The 22,981-nt window shown below is 45.4% G+C and overlaps 1 pseudogene; it reads right to left on the bottom strand.

Moving 5' to 3' along the window:
• Positions 1 to 15,203, bottom strand: part of LOC143138677 (P2X purinoceptor 4a-like) — a 29,337-nt pseudogene extending 14,134 nt beyond the window's left edge.
• Between the last annotated feature and the right edge of the window lie 7,778 nt (positions 15,204 to 22,981).

Raw genomic sequence — 22,981 nt, 5'->3', positions numbered from 1 at the left:
CCGACAGGCCATCAGCACGAGCGGGAGGCGCTTGTCCCAGTCGCGTTGATGTTTAGCAGTGATGATGGCCAGTTGCTGGATCAGGGTCCTGTTGAAGCGTTCTACTAAGCCATCGCTCTGCGGGTGTAGGGGGGTGGTGCGAGTTTTGTTTACACCCAGTCTATGACACAGGTCAGCGAATACTCGTGACTCAAAGTTCCGCCCCTGGTCACTGTGTATGGTTTGGGGCGTCCCAAAACGGCAGACCAAGCCCTCCAGTACAGCTTCAGCCACAGTCTCTGCCTCCTGGTTAGGGAGGGCATAAGCCTCGGGCCACATAGTGAAGTAGTCCATTACTGACAGCACGTACACGTATCAGTGACCGGGAGTGGACCGACTATGTCCACCCCGACTCTTTCCATGGGTGCGCCGACTGGAAACTGTTGGAGCTGTGCATGGGACTGTTCAGAGGGGCCCTTCTATGCCGAGCAGCTGTCACACCTCCTGCAGAAGTCCTCTACGTCCCTCCTGGACTGCCCCCAGTAGAAGCTCTGACGTAGGCGACGGAGAGTTTTGGTGACCCCGAAGTGACCAGACCCCATGCACTGCTTTCAGCACGGTCAGTCTCTCTGCTCTGGGGACCACCAACTGCCACCTCAGCTCTCCTGTCGCTGGATCCTTCCAGGCCTGCTGTAGCACCCCATCAGTGAGCTGCAGGCCCTGGAACTTTGCCCACAGCCCTTTGGTCGCTGTGGAGAGCGGTGCCACCTCCTTCCATGGTGGCCGTGTCTGCATCTCCACCCACTGGAGCACCGGCTGTATGTCCATATCAGCCTCCTGCTGTTGTCTCCACTGCATCGCTGACATTTCCGTGAGCTCACAGCACACCGCCACACTCTATGCACCACTTTAAAGTCATAAGACTGTAGCTCCTCCATCCAGCGTGCTACCTGGCCCTCCGGCTCTTTAAAGGACATGAGCCACTGGAGGGCAGAGTGGTCCGTCCTGACGGTGAACGGTAGCCCACAGAGGTAGTATTTGAAGTGGCGGATGGATGATAACACAGCTAGGAGTTCTCTGCGTTACACAGTAACGACGTTCGTCTTTCTGTAATACGCCACCACTCTCTCTCCCTCTGGGCTTAGCTGTGCCAGCACCCCGCCCACTCCCTGGCCACTCGCGTCACAGTCCAGGATGAACGGGAGGGAGGGGTCAGCCGGAGCCAACACGGGAGCCTCCCCCAGCGCCTTCTGTAGCGAGGTGAATGCTGTTTGACACTCACCGGTCCACACGAAGTCTTGGTCTTTGTGCAGTAGCCTGAACAGCAGTGCAGCCACACAAGAGAACCCCCTCACAAACCTCCTGTAATAAGAGGCTAAGCCCAGGAAGCTTTTCAGCTGTTGCTGGTCCGTTGGTGTGGGCCAGTCTCTGACCGCTCGTACCTTTTCATCCATTGTGCCAATGCCCTCTCTGCCCAGCCTGTGCCCAAGGAATGACACCTCTCTCTGCATGAAGTGGCACTTTTCCGGGTGGAGTTTGAGACCCGCTGCTGCTATACGCTCCAAGACATGCCGCAGAGACTGGAGAGCTGCCTGGAAAGTGGGGCCATGGGCGAGAATGTCGTCCAGGTACACCACACACTCACGCCGAGGGACTCCTGACAGCACTTTGTCCATCAGTCTTTCGAATGAGGCTGGTGAATTGCAAAGGCCAAATGGGAGAACTTTGAATTGCCAGAGGCCACGGCTTGTGCAGAAAGCAGTCTTTGGTTTGGCAGAGGGGGAGAGGGGCACCTGCCAGTATCCAGATCTTAGGTCCAGTGACGTGAACCAGGCCGAACCCGCTACCTGGTCCAGAGCCTCGTCCACCCGTGGCAGGGGGTAGGAGTCCTTCCTTGTCACCCCATTGAGCCGTCTGTAGTCCACACAGAACCTCCACTGACGGTTCTTCTTTGGGACCATGACGACAGGGGTGGCCCATGGGCTGTCAGACGGCTCCACAATGCCCGCCTGCTGCATCTCCCATAACACCTTGTCTGCTGCTTCCTGGCGTGCCAATGGGAGGCGACGTGGGCGTAACTTGATAGTTACGGGCGACAGCCCGCCTATGTCGTGCTGTATTAGGTGTGTGCGCCCCACGTCACCTTCTTTGAATGCAAAAATGTCCTTGAAATGCAACAATAGTTGCCACAATTCTTCACCCTGTTGGGGGTCTAGATGAGAACAGTTCCGACACCATACACCCCGTACTGCCGACACGACACTTCCCTCCTCCGTTTGGGGGAGCTGGGCTGCCAATGGTTCAGGGGCCCGGCTCTTAGGGGTCTGTATAGTGTGTGCAGGCTGTGGCGCAGGTGAGGCGGCTAGGTGAGGTGAGGGGGGTAGTGGGGGAGGCGGCTGGTGTGTTCTGAGCAGCGGGGGCTGTAACATGCCTCTGCTCAGCTGTGAGTGGGGGGGTGGGGGGCTACAGGGGTCTCGAGGAGTGGGCCTCCTGGTCCGTACCGCGGGGTCATTGTTGGCTTCAGCGGAGTTTGCTGACACAGTGGTTACCTGGGGTGTTGTAGGGCTGAAGAACAGGGGGGGTGGAGCCATGTTGACAGGCTGTTCCCCCGGAAAGCACAGGGTGGCCTCTGCAAGATCCAGCCGACAGCCCGTGTTCTTCAAAAAGTCCAACCCGAGAATGCAGGGGTCCTGGACTGACGCCACCCACACCGGGTGGCGCACTGTTTTACCGCCCACCACAAATGTCATTGTCCCTTTGCCTTTCATGGGTGACAATTCCCCCGTCACCGTCCGCAGGTGGACTGCTGTTGGCTCCAACAGTTTGCCTGGGGAGCACATCGGGCCGCACTAATGTCACTGTAGAGCCGGTGTCAACCAGCGCCACACACGTTACTCCCTCCACAGTGATGGCATAAGTCCCCAATTGAAGTCCGGCCCACTACCGCCACCGCCATCGGGCCAGCCGTGCCTGAGGGTGTATGTGAGGGCCTGTGATTCGTGGTCCGCGTTGCCCCCTCTATGCGGACCCGGGGTCGTTTCCCTGGTGTCTGGGTGCTTTTGGGCATTCGCGTACCAGGTGACCGGGTTTCCCACAGCCCCAGCACAGTCTAGTAATGCGGTCCGGGCGCCGTTGAGTGCCCAGGGAGGCTGCCCGCACTAGCTCCGTCAGCTCCGCTGCCCATGTTGGTGTTTGCGGAACCTCTGCTGTTGCTCTGACCTGGGGGCTGTTGTGTTCCTGTGTGGGCCTTGTGATATATGCGCGGGCCGTCTCTCTCTCTGACGCCCTCTCCAACGCCTCGTGCAGGGACCGTGGGTGTGTCAGCTGCACCTCCACACACAGTTCAGGTGGTGAGAGGGCTTGCATGTCCGAACTGCGCATGAAAAGCTTCCCAGCTCACCTTCCCGTTGTACTTTGGAGTTTTCACGGAGCTAGCCGCTGCCGCTGTTATTGTGGACTGGGCGCCGCCATTGTTGTTTACTTCTGAGCTTCCCGCGCCAGAGGTGACGTTAGTGTCTACGTCCCCCTCCAGCTTTGGCTTGCGGATAGCGCAGCGTGCGGGCCCTCGTCCGATAAAGCCAGCCTCGGAGGTCATCTCTTCCATCGTGCCCCGAGGATGGCCTCTTCTGTCCTCCAGCCGTCGCAGCTCCCTTGTTAGGTCGCCAAACGTCCATTCCCCGGCTCCGTCTCCGTCATTCATCTCACCAGCCATTCCACAAGATGCGAACATTTTCTCCCCACACACTCTGTGGCGGCACCGTCTTGCTAACGCTAATCTCTAACTAAACTGGTCACTTAACTAACAGTGCAGGGTGCACCCTCGGTCTTCCCTAATCACTCCTTCGATAACTTTTACTTCTGACACCAGTGTAGCGTTTTACCAAGAGCCAGAGTTTCATTAACTGGTTTATTGTACAAAGCACACAATGCAGCCTGTAACACACAGCGGGCCGTGTCAGGCCCAGAACCGAAAGAGGCAGAACTTTCCCGAACAGTAGCCTATATTCCCCGGGGGTCACGCCCCCCTCTCACCAGGCTGCCAACCATGAGCGTGCCCGGGGTTATGCATAGCGCGGGCACTCCCTGATTGACAGCCGGTCGCTACAAACGTTATCTGCAGTCATACAGCTAAGAATCTTGTGTTGAACGGAAAGCTTGTTTTTTGCTACATAGTATGACAAATGGCTAACTGGTAACGTTAGCACAGAAAACAATCAGCTATAGCCTACAGCTGCTGGCCTGTCACAAACGTGGACAGTTCATTTGGTGATAGGAGGCTAAAACATTTTTGGATAGTTATGCGTTGCTATAATCATCCAAGTTATGCCTTAACTAAACAATTGTTAAATAATGTTCTTGTTGTTAATATGTTATTGTTACTAACTGTATCTTTCTATGGTAACATTGTTAATGAATGTTTCAGACCATGATGCATTCCTGTAATGACGTCTTCAGTAACATTTGCCTTTTGAGTATAAATTCTCACCTAGCTTACAACCTGTCTTTAAATTATAGCGATTTGGCATTAAAAACAATAGCATGTTACAAATAACCACATTTAAGGTCTATTTTTTAATGGTAAATAGTTACATGGTTTTATAAAACAAGGGTCTATTTTTAGTGTTAAAGACTTTTCTGCAAATGTATTACATGGAGCAAAACCTCCAGACTTTTCATAATTTTGCACATCTGGAAAACAGTATTTCATAACTAGACCTACATATCTTCCCTGACTTCCCAGACCTAAATTTACATGTATTTACATTTACATTTATTAATTTAGCACTATTATCCAAAGTGACTTATTGCACAACATTGCCAGTTAAAATGCTACATAGTACTGCTGCTATAAATGTGCCGGGGTAGGTGGCCTACATCTATTCACATATTGCCACTAACACCAATCAAGCGGACATTCCTTCCTCCGTTATTTTTTTAACCACCGGCCGCCACTGATACACACATAGGCTACCATATCAAGTTGAACGTCTCCAAGGTAAATACATGTAAATAATTGTGAAAATAAAATAGGCCAATAGAGTGGAGACTCACCCGATTACATAGATGAGTACTATAAGCTGGATGGTGCGATTGATTGCTCCAACTTTCTTACTCGCAATATTGTGGTGGAGATTAGCGTGAATATTTATGAACGGAGGTTGTCGTGCGCGCGCGCCTAGCGACCCATTCCTTCTGCATTCCTTCCTTCCTGCAAAAACTCATCGGTTAGAAGCGTTCTTAAGGTTAGGGATGTGAGGATTTACACGGGCAACTAGCACGCTAGCTCAGTTCGCCTCCGTTACAGTTGTCAATCCAGGATGAGTAGGAGCGACTAGGACAAGCCAGGTGTAAGTAATTCAGGATAGTTGCGCGTTCTCGTTTCTCCCCCAAAGAACTCGTTTCTCCCCTAAAGAACGATTGGAATAAAAAAGACGCGGAAAATAGCGTCATTCACACAAAGTGAACAACCGCTTTTGATAGCCTATAGACTAACAATGAAGTAAAGTTTTCCTTTTTTGAAAGGGGGAATCATGGCTATTTCTGTAAAACAGCAGGACTAGGTATGGCAGACCAACTGAATGCAAATTTACATATGCACCCACGTGAGTGCATCCTCGTCTCAGCACGCAACGTCATTAAGAAAGCGCTTGCCACTGCAAAGATGCACATAGTATGACTATACCTTTATATGGTCTTTATCACCGAATTAGTTGAAAACACCTTCGAAAAATTGCCCCTCCAGTTCCAATCAACTACAGTAGGCTATTCATCAAACGTCAACTAAAGAAGCAAACAACGAGTATGTTAACTAGATGTACCGCAGAGGGGTACAAAATATGACCGCCGCCCAGTCCAGCACATTTTTTCCACAAAAATAAATCATCTTGCCTGTTCATAATTCTGAGAAATTCTTGAATTGTGTGCATGTGTGCGTGTACACGTTTATGTTTGTGTGTGTGTGTGTGTGTGTGTGTGTGTGCGTGCTTGTGTGTTTGCCTGCGTATGTGTGTTTGTGCATGTGCATGCATGCGTACATATGTCTACTGTGTGAGTATGTGTCATACGTATGATTACTGTGAATGTATGTGTGTGCGTGTGTATCTGTTTATGCACATGTGTGCACATGGAATGGGTTAACATGACCCCTGGAGGCAAACATACGGAAAAAATTGGTCATCCTAGGCCCTACGGTTCTCAAGATATTCACAGAAAACTGTGTCTGCCCTACCCTCCTTTTTGGGGGGTCCAGTACAGCAGGGGGGCTACAGATCAAAACGAAAAACGACGGTTCCATGCTATACATGTGGGGTTACATGCCCACCAAGTTTCGTGTACCCCGGTCTTTCAGTGTCCCGGGAATCTTGGTGTACGGTCACTAAATGTACACATAAATTATTTTATTGTAAGGCCCCCCATGAACGAAAGTTCACAAAACTTGGCATACATTCGGAGAGTGTCATAATGATCCTACACTTTCAATTTTGTGCAGTTTTGACCATGTCAGCCAGAGATATTGTGATGAAAACACCTCATTTTTTGCTTTTTAATTTTTAACTAGGTGGTGCTATACATGAAATAAGTGGTAATGGGATGGGTTGACATGCCCCCTTAAGACCAACATACAAAAAAAAGGTGGACCTCCTAGGCCCTACGGTTCTCGAGATATTCACAGAAAACTGTCTCCGGCCACCTACAGGCCAGTTGGTGTATAGTAACATAAATGAATTTATTGTGTGGCCCCCCATAAACGGAATTCCACGAAACTTGGCGTGCATTCAGAGGGTGTCATAATGATCCTACACTTCCAATTTCGTGCAGTTTTGACTATGTTAGGTCACAGATACCTGCGATTACAACACCTCATTTTTACTTTTTTGTGTTAAACTAGGTGGCGTTATACATGAAATGAGTGGTTATGGAATGGGTTGACATGGCCCCTTGAGATCAACATACAAAAAAAAATGGTCCTCCTAAACCTTACGGTTCTCGAGATATTCACAGAAAACTGTGTCTGCCCTACCCTCCTTTCGGGGGGTGCAGTCCAGCGGGGGGGCTACAGATCAAAACGAAAAACGATGGTTCCATGCTATCCATATGGGGTTATATGCCCACCAAGTTTCGTCTACCCCGGTCTTTCAGTGTCCCGGGAATCATTGACGGAAATTTGGACATGCGAAAAAGAAAAAAAAAAAAAAAAAAAAAAATCTGACTAAACCTATATGACCGCCGCTTCGCTGCGGTCATAATAATTATAAGGCTACCATAATTAAAACGATAACCATGGTATTAGGCAGACAATCTGTTGTGTTTTGCGAGTAAATACATGTAGCAAATAGTATATGAATGGAATAAAGCTCTTAAAAAAATCACACGGAGTTCTGATTTGAGTGACAGCTAGCTGAACCAATAAGACAACATAATTACCATTATAATTAACTTAGCTTGGCTGTTAGCCTGGTCGGACCAGGCTAGGTGCAGAGAATAAATCCCCATGGCAATTTATGTGCCATCTCTTTTGTGAAACCAAGTCAAGGCTAAATTCATCCAGGATAACCAAAAAATCCCAGTTTAATCCCTTATCTAGGTTTTGTGAAATACCCTTCTGATCTTTAAGCCGTGTTTTATTTGACATTCTAATGTATCCCACCTTAGAATCTTGTGTGATTAATTATCCATCTGAGATTTTTTTTCTTGTACAGACACACATAACATATTTCTATACACTAGTATACAGTTACAAGTATGTTTTGTACAATCCAGTTGCTGTTATTGTGTCATTATGGAAGTAAAGCATTAATGACCTATACACTCACATTGGTTTATTCATGAAGGTCATTAATTCAATATGTTTTATCATCTTACAAGCCCTGTCTATAACGTCCTTTAGACCAGGGGTTTTACCTTTTTGACCTTGAGGCCCAATTTTTATAGTACAAAGTGGCCCGGGGCCCATTAAATATTGTATAGGTTTAATTGACCCCACTCTCGGTTTGATTTGTATTCAATAATAAACGAAATCCACTACTGTTGTTTAACAAGCAAAAACCTTGACAAATAAAATTACATGATAAAATGGGATCATCACAAAGTCCGTATTTAATGAAGTCGAGATTGTATTTCTGTAAAAACTTTGTCTTTTGAGTGGGGGGGTTGGCAGGACGTTCATCCTCATTTTTTTCTTTTTAAAAACTTCTCCATTTTTCTTCTCTGTGTAATGGCGCTTGTTAAACACCTGAGTAATGCATTACTGCCACCATGTGGTTGAAAGCAGTCCCGCAGCCCTTGCGGCCCACAGGTGCAAAACTGAACGATTTTTGCAGCCCTCTGGGGGGCGCTGGTGGCCCAAGTTTGGTTAAGAATCACTGCTGTAGATGGATGATGGCCACAGCTGTCAACCCTCCCGTTTTTTCTCACGTATTTGAACTTTTTTCCCGCTGTCTTCCCGTTTTAATATTTTCCCGTAAAATATCCCGTTTAACAATTTTAACAATCTCATAACATTAGCTCGACCATCAACCCTGTCAGTCTCTGTGCTGTTGTCCTGTTGCTACCCCCTTTGCCTTGCCCTAGGCTACTTGGAACGCACACAGTTTGCGCAGGAGAGAGAATGACAGCACAGGACATCGATTACAGAACTTTAGCCTTATATAGTTGACCAAATTATTATAGGCTGTTGTTAGGTGTAAATAAAGTACTTTGTTGGCTACATTATTAGCTGACCAATGCACAAGCTTGCAATTGCGAAACGGACTAATTCTGCAACCCTTCCAACGTTGGGGGACGAATGTTGACATTTTTCCGTATTTTGGGTGAGAAACCTGGGAAATCTCCCTTATTTTCAATGCTCAATGTTGACAGCTATGATGATGGCAACTTCTAAATGTCATTCTGATACAAAATGAGATGAAAGGCTTAAAGGTTGTTAATGTGGGGAATATGGTCATACAGACTCCGTTGGTTCAAAAATATACAAATGCAATGAAGCAACACTGTATATAAGCACTATGTGCTCAGCAAGGAGGATGACAAGAATCTAACTACATAAGTTCATCCCATTGAGGTGAAAGACCACATATGGGCTGATTATAACAGGTAGTAAATAATAAAGTATAAGCCAAGAACACAATTGAAATAAGAGTTAAGACGCATAGTAAAGGTAACCTGACCCTAGCCAGATGAATTTCGTTCCGCTTAGCTCCGCCTAGCTCCACTCACATCCATCTGGGACCTCTTCCATTGAGAGTGATTTCTGCAACCGATTTTATGGTACAGCCAATCAGGACGCAGGGCGGGAGTTTCATAGATGTGACATAGCGTAGAAGCGACTGTGAGACTTATCAGCGTCACGGGTTGGCTTTGATGTGAGTGGTTGAAGTAGCACGTCAATAGATGACGGACAAGTGGCTTATTCAATCATATGCAAGCATTTTTTGTTTAGGCCCAGCCTTCTGAAGCAACACTCCAATGGATCGGTTCCAGATGGATGAGTGGAGCTAGGCGGAGCGAAATTTATCTGGCTAGGGTCAGGTTTATAGTAAAGGCCCTTAAAAACCCAAATGTCATGTGATGCATTACAGACCCACAATCCTTTGAGTAACAAACTTTACAAATATACCCATCCTATGTCAGACCAGTTGTGGGGTTAGTAAGTCAGGAGAAGTAAGTCAGGAGAAGAGCAAAAGGAAAAAACAATTTACTAGGATGGATGCTTCTATGTTTCAAGGACTATTTGAATTTAACCTGGCCTAGGTAACAAGCCCTCAGAATGAACTTCTCAGTCAAACTTTGTTTAGATGGTGAACTTCACTACACTAGAAAGGACGGGGAGCTGGTAAAAGAGGTCCAGGGAAAGGAGGAGGTGGAAACCCTTCTCTTTGAATTTCACAACTCTGCGCATGGTGGACACTGTGGAGTAGAAAAGACTTTACATGCTCTAAATGCTAGGTACTACTGGCCTGGTATGTGCACTAAATGCTAGGTAATACTGGCCTGGTATGTCTGTAGACATGAAAACCTGGGTGAGTACAAGAATTGGTCATTCTCTCAGTAAAATAAGACCTTTCACTACTTTTTCACAATGAATCAACAATCCCATTATTTGCAGATAAAACAGTGTGCTGAATGCCAGAGCAAGAAATTTGGCATTAAAAATAAATCGCAATATGAGCCTATTGTGGTAAGTACTTTCTGAGATGAAAGAATGTGTTGTCTATGTGAACTGAATATGTTTTAATTATTTGACAATTGTTTATCAGGTGTCTGAGCCCTGGGAAGTTGTGGGGATGGATTTGGAAAGGTAAAGAAATCAAGAGAGGGCAACTATGAATACATATGTGTCATGGTTGACTATTTCACTAAATGGTCAGAAGCATTCCCTCTGAATTCCAAAAGTGCAGAGGAAGTAACCATGTGCATTGTTAAATTCTTTTATCGATTTGGAGCACCAAAAAGAATCTTGACAGACAACGGAAGAGAATTTGTAAACCAGGTTAGTGCCAGTATGAAATATCAGCGATAGATGTAATTATTGTTAACACATCTAATTAATTCTGTTGACTCAATGAGGGCTTATGTAAATCCCTGGGCATAAAGCACAGACTTTGTGTACCCTACCATCCCCAAACCAATGGTTTGGTGGAAAAACTCAATGACACCATCCAGAGGTAAACCATACCAAATTAAATAATTATTCAGATAATAATAGATATTAGATATATAATAGATAGATAATAACACGACGCAAAATAGTGCGGCGCGGGACAACTTTTGAAAGCTCTTTGCGGGAACGGGCGGGATGAGAGAGGTGCGTTCGCGGGTGTGGGACAAACCGATGATTCACTGCACTCCCGCAAATTAAATATGTGCGTAAAATTAAATATGGAAATGATTCAAGTAGTGTTCATAACTATAGTTCAGCTGGATGTTCTGTTAGGCAGCATTACAAAATGGGGTTTAAGCATAACTGATGGATAGCAGGCCTATAGCCTATATTGTCGTTTACGTGGGTTCATTTTGTTCCTGCTGCTCATTGTCAAAACTCGAAATCGAAAGCATGACAGAGGAAGAGGGCACCAGACTTGGCCTACTTCAGTTGTTAGCCCACATTCAGAACCAAGAAACTGAAATCTGGAGTCTTTTTCAGGTGTGTGTGCTCCTTTCATGAGACAGAAAGACAAACTGAATAGGCTATCCCTCCTGCATGCGGGCTTTAGCGGGCGGGCTCGGGACATCATGTTACAGATGCGGGCGGGAGCGGGACTAAAAATGACACATTAATGCGGGAGCGGGACAGAATGTTGCGGGAGCGGGCGGGCGTGGGACTGAGAAATCAGTCCCGCACAGACCTCTAGCTGGAGGCATGGACAGACTATCTGGAGTCAACCATGTTCACACTGAGGACCAAGAAACAACTCACCACCTGCTTCCTATTAGTTATTATTTGGGAGAGAGAGAGAGAGAGAGAGGGTATCCCAGTGGAATAGCACACAGTTATGAGGTTTGCACAAATAAAGAGTTAGTTAATGCTTTTTTACATGTACAGTTTACTTTCATCAGAGAACATAACTTTGGACCACCCAGCAGCAGTCCAGTCCTTTTTGTCTTTAGCCCAGGCGAGACGTTTCTGACGCTGTGTCTTGTTCAAGAGTGGCTTGACATGAGGAATGCGACAGCTGAAACCCATGTCTTGCATATGTCTCTCCGTGGTGGTTCTTGAAGTACTGACTCCTGCTGCAGTCCACTCTTTGTGAATCTCCCCCACATTTTTGAATGGGTTATGTTTCACAATCCTCTCCAGGGTGCGGTAATTCTATTGCTTGTACACTTTTTTCTACCACATCTTTTCCTTCCCTTCACCTCTCTATTAATGTGCTTGGACACAGAGCTCTGAGCAGCCAGCCTCTTTAGCAATGACCTTTTGTGTCTTGCCCTCCTTGTGCAAGGTGTCAATGGTCGTCTTTTGGACAACTGTCAAGTCAGCAGTCTTTCCCATGATTGTGTAGCCTACAGAACTAGACTGAGAGACCATTTAAAGGCCTTTGCAGGTGTTTGGAGTTAAATAGCTGATTAGAGTGTGGCACCAGGTGTCTTCAATATTGAACCTTTTCACAATATTCTAATTTTCTGAGATACTGAATTTGGGGTTTTCATTAGTTGTCAGTTATCATCAAAATTAAAAGAAATAAACTTTTGAAATATATCAGTCTGTGTGAAATGAATGTATAAATTATAAAAGTTTCCCTTTTTGAATGAAATTACTGAAATAAATCAACTTTTTCATGATATTCTAATTATATGACCAGCACCTGTAAATAATTATTTAGATAATAATGACTGAGCAGGCATGATAAAAATACATCATGTGTATTATTCTTCTGCAGATGCCTCAGCACACTTGTGAGAAATAGGCTGGAGGCATGGGCAGACTATCTGGAGTCAACCATGTTCACACCGAGACTACGTTTACACGAAGCAGGGTATTTTCCTAAACGAATATCTGGCCATCTACGTTTGCAAATAAAACTGCATGTAAACGAGACCGTTTTTAAAAAAAATGTGTTTACACGAACCCATGTACATACATGCGGTCATGAGCACGCCAAACCACAGTGGCAGTCTAACGATAGCCTCAAGCTCACATTAACCAATCAGAACCCTGAAAAGTCGCACGTGAGAACATGTAAATGTAAACATTGGTCGCACATTTGGTGTACTTCTGTCGCCTTACTGTGACGTTGGCTGCCCAAAACGCCGTTTACTACAGTTTAGAACCAAACGCATAAACAGAGTTTTAAAAAAAAAAAACACTTTGGCCAGAGTTTTTTTGGATAACCGTCTTACGGGGCGAATTCTCCGTTTGCGTCTAAATGAAAGGCTCAAACGTAGGGAAATGTCTTCGTTTATAAAAATACACATGCTCGTGTAAACGGGGTCTGAGGACCAAGAAACAACTCACCACCTGCTTCTCCCCCTATTAGTTATTATTGACCTCTCCAGAATAAGTCCCGCCTCCGTAACTTCCGTATCCATCCAACTTCCGGGCGTGGATTGTCTATGAGAAATAACATGGCGTTTCGAAATATCATACCGGTAAAACATCTGTAGGTAGCGAAGTTGAAAAAGCTGGTGGGCAGATTGGCCTACACACTTCTGCCATATAGTTTCCACTGGATTTTTTGATTAGACTATATAGACTACTATAGACTATACTACTTAAATGGCACCGAAAATAAAAAAATCCAGTGGAAACTAGATGGCAGAAGTGTGTAGGCCAATCTGCCCAGCAGCTTTTTCTACTTTGTCACCTACAGAGTTTGACAGGTACGATCTTTCAAAACGCCATGTTATTTCCCATAGACAATTCACGCCCGGAAGTTGGATGGATACGGAAGTTAGGAGGCGGGATATATTCTGGAGAGGTCTATTTGGGAGAGAGGGTATCCCAGTGGAATAGCACACAGTTATGAGGCTTGCACAAATAAAGAGTTAGTAATAATAGTACTAATAAAGTTACTAAATGTTGTTACATGTATGTTTCTATCATTTCAATTGACATGCAACATTACTCTTTTACATGCAACCTTACTCTTTTACATGCAACCTCACTCTTTTACATGCAACCTTACTCTTTTACATACTGTAGGTTGATGACTCCATTGAGGACCTGGTGGCAGAGGAATTGTTATTTTATGCCATCCAGAGGCAGGACGACATTTTTGCAAGTGTGCAAGCCAATGCTGCAAAAGTGAGGAATGGAGTCAGAAAAAGGGAGCAGCAGCAGGGCACATATGGCCATACAAGCAGGTGACCAGGTGCTGAGTCAGCAGCAGGGCACATATGGCCATACAAGCAGGTGACCAGGTGCTGAGTCAGCAGCAGGGCACATATGGCCATACAAGCAGGTGACCAGGTGCTGAGTCAGCAGCAGGGCACATATGGCCATACAAGCAGGTGACCAGGTGCTGAGTCAGCAGCAGGGCACATATGGCCATACAAGCAGGTGACCAGGTGCTGAGGCAGAATATCCGAAGTCAGCAGAGGAAGGGTGGCAAGTTGCACCCTGATTTTCTAGTGCCGTACACAGTGGTCAAGGTGGATGGAAAGAGCGTGGACTTAATGGATGACAGGGGTACAGTCTTTCCCAAAATCAACACAGACCATTTAATTCACTTTGAGGAACCGCCAGCTAAACAAACAAAAACCTATTCCCCCTATACAGCTAGCACCCTACATGGACAACCCAGCCATGACCCAGCCACCTTCCCCTGTACAGCTCCCTACATGGACAACCCCAGTAATGTTAGCATATGCCAATTTCAAGTATGGCGTCGCATGGAGCATTTGGAACCAGCTCCGTGCGTGAAAGTCCGTGTTGGGCACGAGCTCTCCTGACCATTGCTATCTCCGTATATATCCTATATCCTATGGATCAGTGGATCACACATACATGTTAGCCGACTCGCCCAGAACACTAAAACGTAAGCTTGATGCAGCGCACAATAAACTTCAAGGCTGCCGCAAACGGATCAGGTTGCAGGGTGATACAATAATCAGGTTAAAACGTAAAGTTACTTCTCTGTCCACTGTCACATTGGAGCTCAAACAGAAATCCCTGATCTCCTCTGAGTGTGCAGAGCTGCTCGAGGGCTCCACTTCTGGTGTGCCATGGGAAATTCTGTGGAGAGTGAGTAGGAACAAAAAACCTCACAGAATATCTAAGGAGTTAAGAATGTTTGCAATGACCTTGCATTTCTACTCTGCTAAAGCTTACGAATATGTCCGTCAGTCCTTCAACCTAGTCTTGCCACATGCACAGACAATCGGTAACTGTTACAACTCTGTGGAAGCTGATCCTGGTTTTTACCAAGGCCTCCTTCAGTGCGCTTCAGTGCCATGTGGAAGACAATAAAAAACAGGGTAAAGACACCATATGTGCTTTGATGATGGACGAAATGTCAATCAGGAAACAGACAGAGTTTTGTGGGGGTGAAATACATGGGTATGTTGATGTAGGCAGCGGAGTGGTCAACTATTCCTTAGCAGAAGCTAAGGAGGCCCTGGTCATCATGGCAGTGTCTGTTAATGAATCATGGAAGATCCCTCTTGGCTACTTCTTAATCAGTGGCATGACTGGAGAAGACAGGTATGATGAGGCAGTGTCTTCACCGGCTACATTCTATAGGTGTTCCTGTGGTGTCACTTACTGCAGATGGTGCTGCAAGCATTTTTTCCATGTTCAGGGAACTTGGAGCCAAACTAGCCGTCCATGCAGCCATTTTTTCCTCACCCTGTTGACCCTTCACAAAAACTGCCTGTGCTTCTGGATGCCTGCCATATGTTGAAACTCATCAGAAATGCTTGGGGTGATGGAAGAGTCTTCAAAACACAAACTGGGGGCTGGCAATACCTTGAGGAGCTTAATCGGTTGGAGGAAAAGGAAGGCCTCCGATTAGGAAATAAAATGAAGATGGCACACATGCAGTGGCAGAAACAAAAAATGAAGGTGAACCTGGCTGCTCAAACCCTCAGATGCACTAATGTCCTGCGCTTACAGATGCACTCCACTACTGCAATAATGTCCTGCGCTTACAGATGCACTCCACTACTGCAATAATGTCCTGCGCTTACAGATGCACTCCACTACTGCAATAATGTCCTGCGCTTACCTCAGCTCGAGTGTCGCAGATGCACTCCACTACTGCAATAATGTCCTGCGCTTACAGATGCACTCCACTACTGCAATAATGTCCTGCGCTTACAGATGCACTCCACTACTGCAATAATGTCCTGCGCTTACAGATGCACTCCACTACTGCAATAATGTCCTGCGCTTACAGATGCACTCCACTACTGCAATAATGTCCTGCTCAAACCCTCAGATGCACTCCACTACTGCAATAATGTCCTGCGTTTACAGATGCACTCCACTACTGCAATAATGTCCTGCGCTTACAGATGCACTCCACTACTGCAATAATGTCCTGCGCTTACAGATGCACTCCACTACTGCAATAATGTCCTGCGCTTACCTCAGCTCGAGTGTCGCAGATGCACTCCACTACTGCAATAATGTCCTGCGCTTACCTCAGCTCAGAGGATCTGAGCACACAGTGAAATTCCTGAGAGTTGTCGATGCTGCTTTTAATTTCCTCAACAGCAGGAATCCTCTGGCTAAAGGCTACAAAGGACCACAAGGCTATCCAAGGCTATCCAAAAGACCGTGCCAAGGCTATCCTGAAACACGCAGAGGATTATCTCCTGGGACTCCAAGATGGTAGTGGTAAGCCATTGTCTGCTGGCCTGCGCAAAACTTTATAGCCAGCTGCAGAAGCGTTTTCAGTGTGTTCACTGACCTTGTACTCAGCCAGAATCCAAAATTCAGGTGTTTAGTGACCTACAAATTGAGCCAGGACCACCTGGAACTGTTTCCTGCAGTTAAATGCGTCAATAAGAGAACCTTTCAAAGACAACAGAATAGCTATTTAGAGCATCAGTTTTGTGTCATTGTACTATATCAAAAGCAACTTTCGTTGGCCTTTCTTCTCCAACCTTAACTTTCGTTGTCTTACTTTCACTTTCGGGGCAGCTGTGGCCTACTGGTTAGCGGTTAGCGCCTCGGACTTGTAACCGGAGGGTTGCCGGTTCGAACCCCGACCGGTAGGCCACGGCTGAAGTGCCCTTGAGCAAGGCACCTAACCCCTCACTTCTCCCCGAGCGCCGCTGTTGTTGCAGGCAGCTCACTGCGCCGGGATTAGTGTGTGCTTCACCTCACTGCGCCGGGATTAGTGTGTGCTTCACCACACAAATGAAGCCTACAAAAGGGCGATTTTGCTTTATTAACAACAGGTGACTAATAAAAGGTAAAAACAAAAAAAGCTACAATTATTTCTCTCTGTATTCTGAGATTCAACAAATACAAAACATATGGTAATATTTACTGACCTAAAGGAAAACAATTTTACTCTGATTTAATGTTTTGACAGAAACTTTTTTTTTCTGTCTTTCTGGAAGTGTATGTAAATATCTGGTTTCAACATGACAACAGATTGGATAGGTATTTGTTAGGGATTGAAATGTTTTTCTTATTCCTCTTATTCTCTGTCACTCCAGCCTGCAACAGATATAGCTGGACTTCTAAACTCAAAGAATGAAGAATGCCTGAAACAAGGAACAACTCGGCAGCCAAGTGTTGTCGCTCTGGGTGAGACACTCCTTTCGGCCAAGAGATTTTTTGTGCTACTGGAGGACGGTATGTATGAACTGGACTCGCTAATCAAAGCAGCGGATATCTGTTTCAAGTCATTCTTCATTTTTAATGTTGAATACCCGACGGCAGCACAAAATCCATGGACTTTTATCCAGCATGGGGTGTTCAACATTACCACAACCCAACTGGGAACTGCTTGCAATTGTTAAGTAACGGACAGTTCTGATAACCCCCGTTTTCTGTCAGTGGTAAAATAATTGTGTTAATTTTGTTTAAGGAATTGTTTGAAGATTTATTCTAAAGTGTATTTGTACCACAGACATTTCTGAGGAATTATTTTTAAGAATTGTTTGAAGACTTGATCCAAAGTGTACTAATTCTAATTATATGACCAGCACCTGTAAATAGTTATTTAGATAATAATGACTGAGCAGGCATGGTACAAATAAATCATCATGTGTATTATTCTTCTGCAGATGCCTCAGCAAACTTGTCAAAAATAGGCCGGAGACATGTGCAGATTATCTTGAATCGACAATGTTTGCACTGAGGACCAAGAAGCAGTTCATTACCTGCTTCTCACCCCATTATTTATTGTTTAGGAGAGAAGCTAGGTATCCCAGTGGAATACCACACAATTATGAGGTTTGCACAAATAAAGAGCTACTAAATGTTGTTACATGTACAGTTCCTATCATTACAATTGACAAGCAACCTTACTCTTACAGGTTGATGACTCCATTGAGGACCTGGTGGCTGAAGAATTGTTTTTTTATGCCAGTGTTTTTCAACCTTTTTTGAGCCACGGTACATTTTTTATATTAAAAAAAATCCTGCGGCACACCACCAACCAAAAATTTAACAGAATTACACACTGTGGCCTAATATAGTAAAAAATAATGACAATTTAGTCTCTCATTTGTTTACAGTTCAGTTCAGAGTCTGCATTTTTTCTTTTCAAGGAGGCCTATTTATGTTTAGCCTATTGATTTGCTGTTTAGGCCCTACGTCTTTTCACCCATATTAGAAAGCTAGATACCGGACTGTCCGTCGAGTTCTAGCCTATTAAGTGGTATAGGCTACATGAACGCGGCAGTCATATTGCTGGAGGCAAGCACCTACACGCTCTGGACAACACTAGCTGACAATCAGAGACATCTGTCTGATTTCCAATCAGAGACACCTGTTTCTCCATTGGCCTCCACTAATTGTTGCCCCCATGATGGCATCACTATTTACGTATGTTCTGGAGCCCAATGCGTTATCTAGCTTTCCAATATCTATTTTTCACCACCAGTTCTTATGCGCATCACTTGATTAACAAGGTCATTATCGCTAGGGCACACATATGGCCATACAAGCAGGTGACCAGGTGCTGAGGCAGAATATCCGAAGTCAGCAGAGGAAGGGTGGCAAGTTGCACCCTGATTTTCTAGTGCCGTACACAGTGGTCAAGGTGGATGGAAAGAGCGTGGACTTAATGGATGACAGGGGTACAGTCTTTCCCAAAATCAACATCGACCATTTAATTCACTTTGAGGAACCACCAGCTAAGCTAAACTAAGCTAAGTTTGTGTGTACAGTAAGTGTGTTGACATATTCAAAAGTTTTGTTAATTGTTAATAAAAGCGTCTGCCACATGCCAACATGTATGTAAAGAGCATCGCTGAATTAAATGTGTATGGCTCAGATTGCAGAGGCAGTGGTTTAGAGTTCTCCTGCACTCAGAGGGATGTGTAACAGGGGGAGATTTAGAGTTCTCCTGCACCCAGAGGGATGTGTAACAGGGGGAGATTTAGAGTTCTCCTGCACCCAGAGGGATGTGGTAACAGGGGGAGATTTAGAGTTCCCCTGCACCCAGAGGGATGTGTAACGGGGAGATTTAGAGTTCTCCTGCACCCAGAGGGATGTGTAACGGCTCCCACACACAGCTGCGTGCATCGCGTTGCTGGAGACGCATCCCATTCACTTTACATGGGCTCACGTGATCCGTTGCCGAACTGAATTGTGGGTCCGTTGCGTCGCGTTTTTCCCGCCGCTCGCGTTGAGTTCAGCTGTTGCTGCACCGACAGACGGCACCGGCCAATCAAGCCAATCTACGGACGGCACCAACCAATCACATTACGGTTTTACTTCAAGTCATTTGCATAGCTACCGTAGGGAACACCCACTGGCATGCGTTGACGGAACGCAGCTGTGTGTGGGAGCCGTTAGAGTCCTCCTGCACCCAGAGGCAGTAGTAACAGGGGGAGATTTAGAGTTCTCCTGCACTCAGAGGGATGTGGACAATCTGAGAAAAGAGTTGGGTCTATACAGTACCTTCTGAAAAAATCAGGTATTTCTGACAAACTTACCAGAAAGGTCAAATCGAGATCAAAGTTCAAGACTTATTAATCAGAATTCATAAATGTTTGTTTCCACAGAACACCTTGGTGAATTGTGTTTACTTTGTGGAGACACTTATCCTTGTACACAAGACTCCGTGGATAGTTGGGTATGATATGTACATAAGATTCTTTTTTAATGTATGTAATGTTTTGAGTTAATACTGATGTGAATCCTATGTGTTTTGTCTTAAAGATACAATGTGACGGCTGCCAGGGTTGGTACCATTGTGAATGTGTGAACTGGCCAGACACTAAAACACTTTTTATTTGCCCTGGCTGTACAGGGACCGTGTAATAAATAGTTTCACAACCTTTTGTGTGTTTACAGCTTTATGTGTAGTAATTGCTATAGATTATGTCTCAAAATAACTGTGCTGATGACGTCTATATATATTTCTGTGTTATGATACACAGGCTTGTGGGCATATGGTCTTCCTACTTGCTAAATCTACACAAACACAATATGGGCAAGGAACACCAATGGAAACATACGAAGTGATCACAGAGTAGTTTATTACACACCTATTTGTCTTGGTATACAATCAATCTTGCACAGACTATTCATGGGTTTCATCAGGTCCCTTTCCACAGGTGTATTAATCAAGCACCAAGCAGTCAGCATTGATAATCAAGGTGCTTGATTTTATACACCTGTGGAAAGGGACCAGATTAAACCCATGAATAGGCTAACAACGATCAAAATTATACACATTGCAGAGCAGATCATTTCATATCCAATATGATACTACAAATAAGTAGGCCTGCCAATATGGTCTTCTGAGGCATAAAATAGCCAGTCCTAATGACGTTAACAAATTGTCAAAGGTAGATTAGATCAGTGTTTCCCAAGGTCTGGGTCGCAACCCACAGGTGGGTCGCAGGAGATTTTATTTGGGTCGCCAGCACAATTTATGTTGTGTTATAGGCCTAACTGATACCATTTGTCATTTGATACCAGGAAAGCTAACAGTTTTCTATTAGGATGTAGATTGTTAACTACCACAGTCACGGTTTTGTCATAAAAGCTCATGAAACTGGGGGACGAACGCATCGCAGAGGGGGTGCCAGAGCATGGATATCTACCTCTCAAAATGAAACCGTTCTGTGGGGCGCCTGCCATGTACCTCACAGTTGCAAACTACAAGGGACATGAATCCGCCTATTTGCACGAACATTAACAGATACCAGCTCCTCAACTTTACCGATTAAAATCTAGTGACCGCGCTGTCAACTAAAGCAGACATCCATAGACCGGACATAAGGCCATTCAATTTGCATACAGTTTCGATTGCAGATGCAATCTTTAAAGTTAATAGCAACCTCCTCACATTCTTATTTCTGATTTAAAATGCACAACAATGCATTATATTAGGCTACAATTTAAATGGACATTTTAAACACTATTCCTCTCGTTTTCTACCTCGCTAACTCCAAAGTAAAGGCGCATTCTTCCGGCTATTGCGCAACCGCCTCTTGTTCTGATATAACGACTATACAATATAATATAATACAACAATACAATATAACGACTTGAGTTATTTGCTGTTTACATTGGAATTGACGTCCACAGTGTTATGGACCCATTTGTCTGCAACGCAACGTAGCCTACAACATTTGTTTTAGAAATACAGGAACAGCTTACTATGCTGACGAATGAGGACTGCGCAACATGCGAGAATTTCCCCTACTCTCGGATGCGCATTAAAACGTATCTTTTCAGTAGTCATTTCCAACTTTTCACGCTGATGGTGCTCAAAATGCAACACAACCGTGTTCAAAGCAGGGATCCTATAGCAATGTATGGTTGGGGGAGGCATAGAAAAGTTGGAGAACCTGTGGCCTAAAACAATATTGGTGGTTGCAGGGTAATGGGTCGCGATGGTCTGTCATTTTTAAAAAGTGGGTCGCCAGAAAAAAAGTTTGGGAAACACTGGATTAGATGATTTGGTGCTACTTAAGAATTTGGGTTAGCAACAACTATACTAACTTATTCTGAATGTTGAACACGAAATGTCGAGTTTAATGTTGTCATATTGAATATATATTGTTTTCTTTTCTTCATGTGTTGCCCTAATACTCGATCTGTAGTAGCCTACATATGCATTTGTGTGTGGTATTTGGGGGGAAAGTAAGTCAGTTGTACAGCATTTTATCAGAGTGTATGTTTTATGACAGTTGTATTTTATGTCTATTTTCTAGAGATTATTCAAAATTTGCTGAAGTGGAAGTCGTTTGAGGTGGAGATCGTTTGAAGTGGAAGTCGAGAGTGCATCAAAAAATAGGTGTTTTATTCACATGTGCATTTTTTGTGTGGTTGCCTATTTGGGGGGAACAGTAAATGAGTTCAGTTTAGAGATATCTTGATAGATACTTTTAATTTGTACAGAGTTTCATCAGTGTATCTGTTTTGTGATATTTGTATTTTTTTGTCTTTATTTTCTAGAGATTTGCTAAGTTGAAGTAGTTAGTGAAATGGTCAAAAGACCAAAGTTAGTTTAGGTTACACCGCTTTTGTTTGACAGTAGGCCTAGGCAAAATTACGTTTTGCTTGACTGGCTGTAGGCTACAACATAAACACCAAATTGCATAATACTGTAACGTCGGCACACGAGACATTGCGTAGCGTTCTCCCACGCAGGGCATGCTGGGATGCGGGGGCGAACATTTGGGGTTTATGTCGGTATTTCTCCTAAGTTATAAGTCTAATGTTAGCGTCTTTATTGTAACATGTTTCCCTTTTAGTTCTCCCTCGTGTGTGATCCTTTTTGTGTGGGGGGCTGCGTCCACCCCTGTATGTGTAGTGTGTGTGTCTGCTTGACCTGCTCCGTGTGTATTGTGTTCTGGGTCTGTGTCCCTGCTCTCGCTCACGAATAAAGCTTGCATTGAACGAAGCTCTGTGTCCTGAAACCACAAAACGTTACAGTGGCGTCAGAAGTGAAAGCAATGGAGGCCTCTGATGTGGGAGCGTGCGGCGGAGCTGCCCCTGCCCCGGGAGTTATCCTGGGGGCAGGCGACCTGACCCCAGGGCGGGGGCTGTTCGAGCTCCCGCCAGCCTTTGTAAGGGCTCCTAAGCTACGCACCAAAGCTCGCCGGAGGAGGGAGAGGAGACGAGGCGCGGTCATAAAAGCTTGGCTCCGCGCAGCACAGGAATCGCCGGGTGACCTCTGCACTGGGGAGGAGGTTCGACTACTAGAGGAGCACGAGTTCGGGAGCACTTGCAACAGTGGAGTTTGGGCCGGCGACGGGCGAGAGCGAACTCAGCAGCAGTGAGGACGGCAGTGAAGGCGGCAACAGTGCAGGAGCCGTGCAACCAACAACGCCAGTCGGGGAGGGCCCAGAGCGGCTGCCCCCACCGGCGGAACACGTGCGTGAGTTGGCGGCTCACCTCCGGCCCTCCTCGACGGCCCGG

This window comes from Alosa pseudoharengus, unplaced genomic scaffold (assembly GCF_046254945.1).
Source record: "Alosa pseudoharengus isolate Yale_2024_CS ecotype anadromous, Long Island Sound unplaced genomic scaffold, YU_APseudo_1.1 YU_APseudo_1.1_scf_21, whole genome shotgun sequence".
In the NCBI taxonomy this organism is placed as follows: Eukaryota; Metazoa; Chordata; class Actinopteri; order Clupeiformes; family Clupeidae; genus Alosa; species Alosa pseudoharengus.
Note: the sequence above shows the minus strand (reverse complement) of the source record. Positions and strands in the feature narration are given on the sequence as shown.